General features: G+C 34.9%; 1 pseudogene; it reads left to right on the forward strand.

The window, feature by feature from the left end:
- Positions 1-12,929: 12,929 nt before the first annotated feature.
- On the forward strand, positions 12,930-13,307 carry LOC131513182 (large ribosomal subunit protein eL34-like; annotated as a pseudogene).
- Positions 13,308-15,370: the final 2,063 nt, after the last annotated feature.

Below are 15,370 nucleotides of genomic sequence, written 5' to 3' on the forward strand. Positions count from 1 at the left end.
CAATTAGCTGTACTAGGAGATAATCCACCCACCGGCCACAGGCGGGCCTCTAGCCAGCACACCAAGTCACAATCCATCAATACACCCAGTCAGGCTGGGGGCCAGCCCCGCCCACCAGCAAGCCTACTGCAGGTACAGCTGGGCCTCCTCGCTAGCTGTGCTTGGAGGCCTTCCCTGCCAACCAGTATACACAGTAGTCATAACCATTCACTGCAGCCCACTAGGCTGGGGCCAGCCCCACACGTCGGCATACTGCACACGTGTGCAGCAGTCACGGCCCAGTCACAGCAGGAGGGTATGCAAGCCTACACAGAAGGCACTCCTGGAGCACCTGATTCTGTACTACTGGGCCCCACAGGATGCCTTATATCTAAGTGCACTATCTTGAAGACCAGGAGGCATAGCTGAGCTACCTAATACACAGAAACAAACACGGAGAGATGAAACAAGGAGACAGAGAAATATGTTTCAAACAAAAGAACAATAAAAAATCTCAGGAAAAGAAGTAAACAAAATAGAAATAGCCAAACTACCTGATAAAGGGTTCAAAGTAAGTGTCATAAAAATGCTCACCGAACTTGAAAGAAGAGTGGATGAACTCAGTGTGATCTTCAACAAAGAGAACAAAAATATTAAAAAGAACTAATCAGAGTTGAAAAAATATAATAGCTAACATGAAAATAGACTAGAGGGACTCAACACTAGATTAGAGGATGTAGAAAAGTGGATCAGCAATCTGGAAGACATGGTAATAGAAAGCCACCCAACTGAACAGAAAAATAAAAAAGAATTTAAAAATGAAGATACATTAAGGGACCTTTAGGACAACATCAGCATACTAACATTCACATTTAAGACATCCTAGAAGGAAAAAAAAGACAAGGCGGCAGAAAACTTGTTTGAATAGCTGAAAACTTCCCCAACCTGGGGAAGGGAACAAACATTTAAGAGCAGCACAGTGAGCTCACAATGAGATATACCCAAGGAGGTCCATGCCAGAAACACAATAATTAAAATATCAAAGTTTAAGATAAAAAATGAGTTTTAAAAGCAGCAAGAAGGGGCGCCTGGGTGGCGCAGTCGGTTAAGCGTCCAACTTCAGCCAGGTCACGATCTCGCGGTCCGTGAGTTTGAGCCCCGCGTCAGGCTCTGGGCTGATGGCTCGGAGCCTGGAGCCTGTTTCCGATTCTGTGTCTCCCTCTCTCTGCCCCTCCCCCGTTCATGTTCTGTCTGTCTCTCTCTGTCCCAAAAATAAATAAAAAACGTTGGGAAAAAGCAGCAAGAAAAAAAGCAATGTGTTATATATAATGGAAACTTCATGAGGCTATCAGCTGATTTTTCAGCAGAAACTTTGCAGGCCAGTAGTGGGGGTGGGGGGCAAAATACAGTCTAAGTGCTGAAAGGAAAACAAAACAAAACAAAACAAAACAAACCCACTAAACCAAAAATACACTACCTGGCAAAGTTACCATTCAGAGTTGAAAGAGAGAGAAAAAGTTTCCCAAAGGTTAAAGACATCCATCACCCCTAAACCAGCCCTATAAAATGTTAAAGGGACTTCTTTAAGTGTAAAAACAACAACAACAACAACAACAACAACAACAACAACAACAAACAGCCATAACTGGAAGAAAATTACGAAAGGAAAATATTTCACTAATAAAAGCAAGCATATAGTCAAGGAAGTAGATCAAACACTTACAAAACTAGAATAAGCCTTAAAAGAAAATAAGTAGTAAAGTCAATGATATCGACAATAATTAAAGAATATAAAAATAAAAAGATGTAAAATAGGACTCATATACACAAAAATGTGGGAGGGGGATTAAAAATGCAGTGCTTTTAGAATGTGTTTAAACTTAAGTAAGCATCAACTGAATATAGACTGCTATATACAAGATGCTGTGTATAAAACTTATGGTAAGCACAAACCAAAAACCTCTAATAGGTGCACAAAAAATAAAGAACAGAAAATCCAAGCATAACACTCAAGAAAGTCATCAAAACACAAGAGAAAAAAAAGAGGAAAAAAAGAAAAGGGAAAGAACTACAAAAACTAGAAACAATTTTGCAAAGTGGCAATAATTACACACCTTTCAATAATTACTATAAATAAAATCAACTGAATCTAATGAAAAGACATAGGACGGGGCACCTGGGTGGCTCAGTTGGTTAAGCATCCGACTTCGGCTCAGGTCACGATCTCGCGGTTTGTGAGTTGGACCCCGTGTTGGGCTCTGTGTTGACAGTTCAGAGCCTGGAGCCTGCTTCAGATTCTGTGTTTCCCTCTCTCTCTGCCCCTCCCCTGTTCATGCTCTGTCTCTGTCTCTCAATAATAAAAAGAAAGAAAGAAAGAAAGAAAGAAAGAAAGAAAGAAAGAAAGAAAGGAAGGAAGGAAGGAAGGAAGGAAGGAAGGAAGGAAGGAAGGAAGGAAGGAAGGAAGGAAGGAAGGAAGGAAGGAAGGAAAAGACATAGGACAACTAAATGGATAAAAAAACAAGATCCATCTGTATACTGCCTACAAGAGACTGACTTTAATGTTTTTGTTTTGTTTTGTTTTGTTTTTTAGAAAGAGAGAGACACAGCATGAGTGGGGTAGAGGCAGAGATAAAGGGAGACACAGAATCAGAAGTAGGCTCCAGGCTCTCAGCTGTCAGCATAGAGCCCAATGCAGGGCTCGAACTCACAGATCGTGAGATCATGACCTGGGCCAAAGTTTGATGCTTCACTGACTGAGCTACCCAGGTGCCCCAGAGATTCACTTTAGACCTAAAGACATATGCTGGCTGAAAGTGAAGAGATGGGAAAAGTTATTCCATCCACATGAAATTGAAAATAAGCTGCGGTAGTAATATCCCATGTATGTATATATGTGTGTGTGTGTGTATATACACACACACACATATATATTCAGACTTTAGAACAAATACTGAAATGAGAGACAAAAGGGGCATTAGATAATGATAAAGGGATCAATCTAATAAGAAGATATAACAATTATAAATTATGCTCCTAACATAGAGCACCTATATATATATAAAGCAAATATTAACAGATATAAAGGGAGAAATGGTGACACAATAACAGTAGGGGACTTTAACATCCCACCTACATCAATGGGTAGTTGAACCTAGAGAAAATCCATATGGAAGCAGTAGCTTTGAATGACACAAATGGATTTAACAGTTATTATATACAGAATATTTCATTCAAAAACAACAGGATATTCTTTTCAAGCATGCATAAAGCATTCTCTGGGACAGATTCTAACAGCCATAAAACAAACACATTTGACAAAATTGAGCCTTCTGATCAATGAACATTGAGTAGCTCTCCATTAATTTAGTTATTTTTAAAGTTTGTTCGTCAGGATTTTGTGGCTTTCCTCATATAGATCGTTGTACATATTTTGTTAGAATTACACTTAAGGTATTTCATTTGGGGGGGTTATGTAAATGGTATTGCATATTCCACTTGCCCATTGCTGACATATAGAAAAGCAATTACGTATATTAACATTATGTCCAACAATCTTGTTATAATCACTTACCGGTTCCAGGAATATTTTTTGAGGAGTATTTCATATTTTCTACAAAATGATGAAGTTATCTGTGGACAAAGTTTTGTTTTTCCAATCTGTACACTCTTTCTTTCCTTTAGTTATCTTTTTACATTAGCTAGAATTTCCAGTACAATGTTCAATAGGATTAGTGAGAGAGGATATCTTTGCCTGGTTCCTTACTGGGAATGCTTTGAGTTTCTCACCATTAAGTGTGATGTTATAGTTTCTTTTTATAAATAGTCCTTATCAAATTAAAGAAGTTCTCTTTTATTCCTTCTTTGTTGAGATATTTTATCATGGATAAGTGTTGGATTTTGTCAATTGCTTTTTCTGTATCTATTGCTATGATCATGTGATTTTTTTTTTAACCTGTTAATTGACTTTTGAATGTTGAATCAGTCTTGTATACATAGAATAAATCCCAGCTTAGTATACTTTTAAATATATATTTACTATAAATTTTCATATTGATTATTTAGAATATAAATGGAAGACAAAAGCTATTATTTGTGCATTTACTATGACACGGGCACTATGCTATTAAATATGGTACACCCATATTTTAATAAATTCTTATTAGCCTGGTATCAGTATTCCCAATTTTGAATAGGATAATAATAAAACTTAAAGAAGTTTATTATTTGAAAATGTTAAACTATGAAATATAATGTGATGATATTTAAAACAAAGTTTCATCTTATTACACAATATTTTCTAGTCTGTGTTAAATTAACAACATGGATTAAATTAGTCTGATATCATATTTGTGCTTAACTGGCATGTATTTTTTATTTAAATATGTTAAATCACATAAATAAATATATGTTCATGTATATGAGGTTTCATATAAACTGAATTGGGCACACACACATAAAAAATAAAGATAATTTTAAACACAATTTTTAGATACTATTTCAATAGACCATGTTCAAGCAAGCATTTGCTCCTGCTGCTACTATTGGTTTTGTTGTTGTTGTTGTGTTACTATTATTAAGAATGCAATAAAAGTAAATCCTGATTCCATTTGTGGTTTAAACTAATGATCTTTAAAGTATCTCCTCCCATTCTTATTTTCTCTTGTTGAGCAAAGACATGTAAATAATGCCACATCTCTTTGCTAGGAAAGATGTCTTACTGTCCACCCCCACCACCCCCAAAAAATAAAAGATTTGTACTGCAAAATGCATCTCTTCTGTTTAGAAATTAGGATATTTATTTTAGGGAAAAGTAATTGCTTCTTCATACTGTATACTGTAATAGAATTTTCAGTCCAAAAGCAATTTAAGTCAGCAACATATTGAACTATAATTAAAGATTTATGATTCCATTAAAAGGTAATGCTATAGTTAATCCCTAATAATAAAATACTTCATAAAAGTTCAGTGTTATACACAATGCAGAATACGAACATCAAGTTCTCCCAAATATTTACTGGGCTTGTGATTTCACTGAAAATGCTAACACTTGAATTTCAATAATATATTATATTGGCTTTAGATTTAATTGTAGAAGTATGGTTATCTTCCTTTAAATATATGTGCAGAATGTATTTTGTGGGATATATTTATTTAGATAACTGGATACCCTTTAAAATATTGTGATGCTTTACTTCTTTTCAATATACTTTTATTATTAAAAGAAGGATGAGATTCTGGTCAAGATGCCACAGTATATTCAGGCTGCAATGTCCTTTCTTAGCTTTAAATAAAAACAAAACATTATAAGTACAGATAACGGAAAAGGCATAGCCAGGTGGAAAAAAATGGAAATGGACAAAATGCATACAGTATTGAAACCATGGGTCCTTGACCCATAAATATACAGTGATGGCCAAGGACTTGTCTCTGGCACATTAAAGGGACATGTGTACCATGTGATATGAAAACAAGAGTCAGGCTCCCTACTTGACCATATGCATTATTTGTCAAGCTCTGTATCTCAGCGAATGAGGCTGGCCATACCACAGAAGGACCACGTTTTCAGTAGGACTGTCACATTTAGCAAATACAAATACTAAATAAAATGAGCACACTTCTACAAAAAATAGTATCCAGTTTACTTTAAATTTAAATTGAATCGGGCAGCCTATATTTTACCTGGCAACAGTACTCCTGAACCTGTAGCTACAAGAAACATGAACAGCTTCAGAGCTGAGAAAAGATCATGGAAACTCTGCGTTTAAGTTGGTCTCCCCAGTACCCCACACAGTCAAAAGCCCAATATTTTATTGATTTCATACGACTACAAAATTTCATCATAAGCCTCAAGCCCCAAGGACTCATGGGCCAGGGAATAGACCCTAGCAAACTGTTGGTTAGGAGACACTGAAAGAAAATCAAGACAAAGAAAAATATGAATATATTCAAAAAGAAAACTCCTTTTCCAAAGGATAGAACCTATCAAATTCCAAGAAAAGAAAAAAAATCGTGGTAACAAGACAGATTAACAACTAGTACATAAGTTAAATGCAGATTATAAATATAACTTGATAAGGTGGTCTAATGAAGACATTACACTCAGCATGTTTTTGATGCTCAATAGTTACATGAAAAAAATTAAAAGGAAATAGTATTAGTAAGTGAAAACTAAGAATTTAGGACTATGAAAAAATATTTAATTTTGGAAATACTGAACAACATTTATATTGCCCTTAAAATGCAAACAGATAGTACAAACTAGATGAGACATCAAGGAAGAAAATCTTAGCAACTTGTCAGACACTATTGAAGAATTTGCCACTAATGCACCAAAATGTTAAGATGTTCACACGGGTGTAATGTTAAGAATGATCAGAATGTTAAGAATGTTAATGTAATGTTAAGAATGTGACATGTAGAGACTCTGAAATAGACATATAAGTTTCAGAAGGAAAAAAAATGGAAGAAATGTCAGAGTGGCAATATTTGAAGATAGTATTAACATGATTTTTTGATAACTGAAGAAAAAATGACTTTTATTTCTGTATTAACATGTAGGCCTTAAAAGGGTAAGTAAAATATACCTGTGACTATGTCAATCATAGGAAAAACTTTTGGCACAAAAAAAGAATCAAGTTTAGTTTCTAAGACATAAAAGGAAAATCACATTATTTGTGAAAGAAAGAAACTTAACCTGTAATGTAATTAAACTAGATTGCTTTTAACCAGCTGTAAGGAATATCTGAAGAAATGCTGAGGAAAAATAAGTAACAACCAAGAATATTAGCTAATCTGTAATTCAAAACAGGATAACATTAAGACTTTAGTTTGCAATACATGCAACGACCAAGTTAGCTACCTAACAACCATCACTAAATATAATACAAAACAAAACTAAATATAGGGTCTTCGTTAGCAGGGGTAAACGAAGATAGAAATCCTGAAAATTTTAAAAAATCTTATATGGAACTCAATAGTAGCACTATAACTTAAAATTTTCAAGGGGCATGTGTCTTTCTCATTGTCTTCTCAGAAATCTCTCAAAAAGTATAAATCATATGAAATGCAATCTGTATTTGCAATAATAATGGAAAATGTATGTATCCCTGCACTACATTATGTGAGGTAAGTCTGTTTAATGGAGGCAAATGGAATGGTTTGGAAAGATGTCAAGGGAAGATTCCCATCGTTGACAATGTTGTACTACTATAACTGAGGGAAATTCTTCCAAATTAAGTGATGCAGCTTAAGATTCAAAGACAAAATTGGAATGGGGATGTATATTATGACTCAAGGCAGAAGTTTCCTCCTTCCGACCTCATTTGGCATAAAGAAGAAGCTGGAAGGTAGGTATGTTCTGAGCAATTTTACAGAGAAGTTATTTGCAGAAAGTAGGTTTTTCAGTGAGATAGGCTGGTAAAGGAGAACCGTGCTGCACTGAGTTGACTCTAGGTAGCTGATCACTGTTGTTTGGCAGATATACAGACTTAGAGACTGTACTCAAGTAGGTATTCTTATTACACAAGAAATGCTTTTCTCTACTCTAACATGATACTGGTCCTCTGGATAAAAATCCAGTTCAGAAAGTAATTACACCATTCAAATCTAAGTAAAATGTAAATTATCAAGTATGGACCTACAAAATGTAAGGAGAAAAGAGAGAGAGAGTGAGAGACCAGATAGATGGTTACACCCATCAGATTTTTTTTGTTTGTTTAACCAGAGGAGCTCCACCCCTCTGCTTTATTTACAGGAGATATACTCCAGCACCCCAAGTGGATGCCTGAAACGACAGATAGTACCAAACCCTATATATACATTTTTACTTTACATACAGACCTAAGATAAAGTTTAATTTATAAATAAGCCATGGTAAGAAATTAATAACTAATAACAGAACAATTATAACAATATACTGTAATAAAATTTATGTCTGATTTTTTTTCAAAATATCTTATTGTACTGTACTCACCCTTCATCTTGTGGTGATGTGAAATGATAAAATGCCTACATGATGAGATAAAGTGCGTGGGTGATGTAGGCGTAGTGATGTGGCGTTAGCCTACTACTCACCTTCTGACAACACATCAGGAGTTATTCTCTGCTTCCAGACTATGGTGACTGCATTAAGGATTACCGCACAGAGAAATGTAAACACTGACCAAAAATGTTGCGTAGTTTTTAAAAAATATAAAATAAATCAGTATGTCATTTTACTTTTGTGACATTAGAGTATACAAAATTTCAGGAACAACATATCAAACTATAGAAATAAACTATGTACTGGTGGGCCTCTGAAAAGGATCCTAAGAGCAAAATAAACTATCTTAGAGTAAAAAGAAAAATTACTTTGAGGTAGAACAAAGGATGGAATACAGGACATGAAAGAGAGAAGTCAAAATAATCCACAAAATAAAAAAAAAAAAAATTAAGAGAGATGAAACAATGAAGTTTAAGAAAACTTTAATGAAAAAGTATTAAAATTGCCAATATAAAGGATATAATGGGTCTTAAAAAAAACAATGATCAGTTTAGAAATATTTTAATAAAGCTAATTGATTTCAAATCAAAGATCCAGTTGGCAGTAAAGTACAATATCATTTTACTTATCAATACAAAACAATAGTCTGACCTAAGATTTTTCAATATCAACAGTAAATTCTGAAAGGGACTGTAGCAATGTCTGCAAATTCCTCAAAAAAAGAAAAAAGAAAAGAAAATATGAACCATTAATTCTATGGGCATACAAATTATTAAATACTAAAGAAACGAATAAATATTGCCAACAATTCATTAGCCTTTCACATGATCCTTGAAGAAATATTAAAAGATGAACTACAGGCGCACCTGGTGGCTCAGTCTGTTAAGCATCCAACTGTTGATTTCAGCTCAGGTCATGAACTTACAGTTCATGAGTTTAAGCCCTGCATCAGGCTCTGCCCGGACAGGGTGAATTCTGCTTGGGATTCTGTCTCTCTCTCTCACTGCCCCCTCCCTCACTCACTCTCTGTCTCTCTCTCAAAATAAATAAAAATAAACTTAAAAAGAAAGATAAACAATAAATAGTGAAATGACTACAAAGACATTTGCAGTGGTATCAAATAAATACTATTAGGTGTTAAGATAGGCAGAATACCAATAAGCTCCCCCTTGAGTTTAATACTCTCCCCCTTGAATGTAGACAAACCTGAAACTTGCTTCTACTCAGTAAAATATGGCACATTTTAGGAATATTACTCGGGCTCCTATTCAGTTACATGGCAAAAGTGAAGGAACCTTGCAGATGAAATTAAGCTCTATAATCAGTTGACTCGAGGTTAACCAAAGAAGTCTACCATGTCTGAGCCTGATCAAATCAGATGAGCATCTAAAAGAAGGCTTTAGAGGTAAGAGACGGAAGTCAGAGACTCTCTTTCCTGAGGCAAACTTTATCTAGCTGACGGAAAATGAATCTTGCCAACAATACATTAAGTTAGAAGAGGATGCCAGGTTCTTTGGTTAACACTGAAATAATTCTCTCCTCCTCAATTGTGTGTGTTTGTGATTTATAATTATTTCGTAAAAGTATGACATGGTCAGATTAAATCAAACCAATATAGAGAACTGATTTAAATTGACTGCTGAAAACAGAGTTTTCTATCATATTTATCTTCTACTACAGATTCCTGTACATCAATTCATATTCTTTGTCATTTTAACTTTTTTTTGTTGTTTTTGTTTGTTTTGATCAGGCTATTCAATCTATGAGTTATATATTTGTTTTTTGTTTTTTGTTTTTGTTTTTTTTTGCAAAAGTTCTAACAGTTTGGGACTTGAATAATCATATGAAATAGTACCTAGTTACAAAAGAATTTCCTAATTCTTTTTCATGATTCAGATTTTCTTGAAATTTTGAAATTCAGATTTTCGTGAAATTTCATGAAATTCAGATTTTCATGATTTGCATCATTTTATAACAATGTTTTATATCAAAAATACTGAGGCAGGGGGCGCCTGGGTGGTTCAATCGGTTGAGGGTCTGACTCTTGATTTTGGCTCAGGTTGTGATCTCACCATGGTAAGATTGAGGCACACTTACTCTCTCTCTCTCTCTCTCCCCTTCTCCCCCCCCACCCCCGCCACCAACCTCTGTCTTTCTCCCCTACTCCCACTCTAAAATAAAATTTAAAAAAAGAAAAAGAAAACAAACACTGAAGCATGAAGAACTGAATTGATATATTGAATAGGAAAATGTGCTGGATACTTCTAGATCTATATGCTCAAGTTTCAGATGTTTTTGAATGTTGCATGTAGAGAACACACGATGTCCTTTTTCCTAAAAGGTTCAAAGACAATAAAGACCTAATGGAAGGAAATGGGCTCTATGTTGACACACTGCTGATACTATGTCAATGTCTTCATGCAGTATCTCATTAAGATTTCAAATGTTTCTATAGCTATAGTCATTATTTGTTATCCTTCAGAGGAATATGGGATTTTAAATTGTGTCAGAGCAGCTGTTCAGAGAAGCCACTTGAGTAGTGAGGGTTATTACTGACAGTCTCAGCATGATGACTGCATTACCGTGTGCTGGAAAATGATTCTGAAAAATGAGAAATACTCTATTTAGGCAAAGAGAAATGACTTGCTGTTTGTTTCTGAATCACTCAGTCTACGGTATGGTAGGTTGAATAGAGGCACAAATCTTATAATGATTACTGATATCTTGGTAAAAGTCTCATTGAAGTAAACTGTAGGGTACCTGAGGTTTCATATGCATTTATCAAACAACCGATAGAAACGCTGCTTTTTAAAAAATGAAAAGATGAGGTTTAGGGCACAAAATCCTCACACCTGGTTGTTACCAATGGTATTTTGTTACCACTATTAATCATATCTTACTTGTTTATTTTTAGGATGAGAACATTTCCAGCACCACTTACCCTACCTTTTAGCTGTGTTCCAGGACTTGTGTGAAAATTTTATTTCGGTCAGTCAAGTTTTATTTTAAATATACCAGCAAAATATAGAACATAAACCCTGACCGCTATGATTGTCAAAATAAATTTCGTTTTTTAATGAAAATAAACACTGCTTGATGGAATAATATTATACATTCTAGTTATATATATTTATAAGGGTATTATAAAACTATCTTTTTTCACACACAACTTCCATCAAAATAGTCAAGCAATTAACTACTAATGTTTTATTATATGTACTATTGTAGTCTAATTTTACAATCATTCAACAGTTTACCTATTCCTTCCATTTAGTAAATTCTAAGTTTTGCCATATTCAAAACACACAAAAAAATCAAGGTTTATCTATATCGTTTTTACATATAAAATGCTTATATGTAAATAATTTTTATACGTAAAAGGTTTATATACTTTTTTTAATCCTTATCAAAATACATCTGTATCTTTTCTAAGGTAAGAATTAATGTATAATAGCATTTTAGGGTGACAATTTAGAATGACACTAAGGGTGAATACTTTCATATGTTTCTCTCAATGTATATGTTCACATTTTTATTTATTCTTATAAATTTACATATAATTATAATATTATTAGATATAAAATACATAATGATATATTTAAATATATACAATATTCATCCTTCCAATAAGGATGTCTATAAATTCTTGATCCCTATTCAGGATAGAGTTGAGAGAACAGACCCACTGTAGTTATTTCAAGCAGAAAAGAGCCTAATACAGGAACAAGTTGATTATGGTGTTGTTAGAAGGGCTGAGAAGGTGGAACCCAGGGAATGGTTTATAGATTTTGAAGCCAAGCCACTGCACTTGTCCCTCAGAGGTTAAATGTCTAGGTCCTACTGCTGACCTCTAGGTATCCCAGAGCCTCAAAGCAACCAAAGGGTGGAAGATATAATCTGGCGACTGCAAACTCAGATCAGCTAAATGTTACACAGGAGCCACCCCAGCTTCAAGAAGAAGAAAGCTTCTGCCTCTCTTCCATTTCCCAAGGCTCTTCTGAGTGCATCTCACTGGAATGAACTGAAGCACATCCAGAAACTTGGTGACAAGAGAGTCTGGCAAATGTATGTACCAGCAGAGCACAGAAGAGACCAGTAGTCAATGAAAAGTAGAAAAACATGAGGAAATAATAATAAAAGAAGTGATTACTTCTTAACTGTATGAGTGTAGAAAAACAACTAACAGTGGGATTAATTTGTACTTTTTCTTAAGGGGTAAGAATTTACCAGGTGAGGCATTTGGAAAGATCGCTACAAGCAGAAGAGGATGAATGTTCAGATCTACAGAGGTATAAGGAAGCAAGATAACATATAGTTAGTTTAGTGTCTTTGGAGGGTAAGCTTCATGTCAGGAGCAAGGAAAAGAGCAACGGTAGTAACTAATGTTGGAAAATCCTCAGGAAGGTTAAGAAGGATTTAACAAATTGCAAAGGAGCATTAACTTTGTCTCCACGGTGAGTGAGGCCCTTAGAGAGAGTGGCATGATTAGTTTTGTTCTTTACCAAGGGTGGACAGAGGGGCAGAAACTGGGATATAAAGAAAGAAAAAGAAATCTACTTCTACTATATATATATATATATATATATATATATATATATATATATATATATATATATAAACACTCCCCTAATGTTTGCAGAGGATGACAATTTCTACATAGACACATATAAGAATTTTGTATACTAATTGATTCACTTGATTATTTTTGTTTGTTTAGAAACTATCTTTTTAGATCTACTGAGAATTTAGAGGCAAACCAGATTCCTGCTCCAGCGAGTTAAGCCTGAAAATTGGCCACGCCTGAAATAAGCCACCATATCAGATGATGTGGACTTCATGGTTTTCATGGGTCTTTTAAAATTATGGAGCATTTATAAGTATTAATTTTCTGTAAAAAAGATAATGTGCATTAAAAGAATACTATAAGCCTTTTTTTCTCTTCCAGGCACAGTGTCCATAGGCCTTCAGAATGTTCCAGCATTTGACATACACTCGTAGCCTGTCCTATAATACAGCCTCTAACAAAATTAGGCTGGCCCAACCCCTGGTTAATAGAGTCATTTACCTTTATACTAAGAAGGTTGGGAAAGCGCCAAAATGCATGTGCGGTGTGTGCCCAGACCGACTTTGAGGAGTTCATGCTGTGGGATCTAAAGTTCTTATGTTTTTTCGTTTTGTCTAAAACAAACAAACAAACAAACAAACAAACAAACAAACAAACCCATCAGTAGGGCCTGTAGTATGCTAAGTGAACTGATGGGATCAACTTGCTTGCCTTATTGAGGAGAAAATCACTATAAAAGTGTTGAAGGCACAGAGTCAGAAAGCTAAGGAAAAAAATAAATAAATAAAGGACTATGATCCTCAAAACCATTAAAGTGATCATTCAACTAAAGAACTTACAATGCCATAAAACTAAATAATATGAAATGATTGTCTTCTACCTCAAATTCTTTCGTAACCCAAGGTTAAGGTGGTAAAATGGTGTTGGAAACAAAAAAAAGCAAAACAAAACTCAGTTTGCGACTCTTTCTCCCACTGCTTTTCTACCAATCCCTTCCCCTTCCCCTCCTTCCTCTCCTCCCCCTCCCTCTGCCCTTCTCCATGTTCCAAAGGCCTACATACTCCTTTTCCCAGCTGTTGGCAAGAGGCTTGTCTGATGAATCCCCTTTAGGGAACTGCTCCAATCCAATAGTGGATGCTGCCCCATCCCAGCCAAGGTCTAATAACTGGGCTCCAGAGATTTCTGGACAGTTAGCTGGGGTATATTTCACAACTGCATTTCAATTCAAATTAGCTTTTTCTCTCTCTCCAATTTCAAGACATTCCCTGATAAGTTTCTTACATGCATACCTCCTTCTTGGAGTCTCTGTTCCAGGAAGTTGAATCAATGACTTGAAAACATACAAACATGCACATGTATACAGATATATCCACTTCTTACACACATACACACACAGCCCTAAGTTTTGTTGTTTGCTTTTCTTCTATGAGTATTTTTATTTATGCTGAGGGTATGTTTGGAAATGAACAGTATTCCCTACCCTAGACCCTTTCTCTTATAAGACATGTTTTCATGATTATTCAATCATGAACCTTCTAATTAGTAATTAGTCCAATTAGAAAATTAGTCCAATTGGAAAATAGTGAGCACACAATAAATACTGATGTTAAATGATAGATTGAATGAACAAATCCTGATTTAAATCAACCCATACTTTCTGTTACCTGTCTTGTCCCCCCCCCCCCCGCCCCCAAAATAATAATAATTTAAGATTTGGAACAGACTGCGCTATCCAATATGGTACCTACATGTAGCTACATATATTTAAATTTATACTAATTAAAATGAAATGAAATTTAAAACATTAGTTTTTTTAGCCTCACTAGCCAAAATTTAAGTGTACAAAAGCCACATGTGGCTAGTCACTACCACACTGGGTGCTCAGATTATGGAACATCCTTCCATTATAGAAAAACTATTGAAAGGCACTTGTTTAGAGATCAAATGCCAAGGGAATGCTACCCTATGGAGATAATTTTTCTTAAATTGAGTTTTGCAATATTTGAGTGACAAAAGATGTTAGCATCTCAAGGAAAGGTGCTCAGCAGAATTATGGTTGGTGACGGTGTTAAAAATATGCTGACTACTGGAGCACCTGGGTGGCTTCATTGGCTAAGCATCCGACTCTTGGTTTTGGCCCAGGTCATGATCTTGTGGTTCCTGAATTCAAGCCCTGCATCAGGCTCTGTGCTGACAGTGTGGAGCCTGCTTGGGACTCTCTCTCTTCCTCCCTCTCTCTGCTTCTCCCCTGTTCATGCTCTCTCTCTGTGTCTCTCTCTCAAAACAAATAAACTTAAAAAAATTAAAAAAAAAATATATATATATACACACACACACATATATGTGTGCTACATACCTAAAATTGTAGTAATCATTTAAAAAGAAATGCTACCATTGGAGAATCTTGAAAAGAAAAAAAACAAAATAATCAAACATTTGTAAAAAACATCTCAATTTTGTGGTAAGTAGTCTGTTTTCAAAAATGTATTCTTTAAAATTAAATAAGTACACAAAATCAAAAAATCACTCAATGCTCCCATGATACTTCCATTAAATTCCAAATACTAGGTAGAATAGCACTGATCTTATGTGTTTAATCCTCCCACTGTGTAGCTCTGGGCCCATTGTAAGGAATGCTGCTGAATTGGTGCAATGATCCAATTACACATGTGGCCAACAGAACTCTAATATTTTGTGTTTTAGAAGATATACGTCTGGCTACATTGGATAGAGGCAAATTCTTTGTGAAACAAAGTGGTATATTATGTAGATATATACATGTACATACACACATTTATTGTACACAGAGATATTAGACATACAATATGTGTGTGTGTAACTATATA

This window comes from Neofelis nebulosa, chromosome 5 (assembly GCF_028018385.1).
Source record: "Neofelis nebulosa isolate mNeoNeb1 chromosome 5, mNeoNeb1.pri, whole genome shotgun sequence".
NCBI lineage: Eukaryota > Metazoa > Chordata > Mammalia > Carnivora > Felidae > Neofelis > Neofelis nebulosa.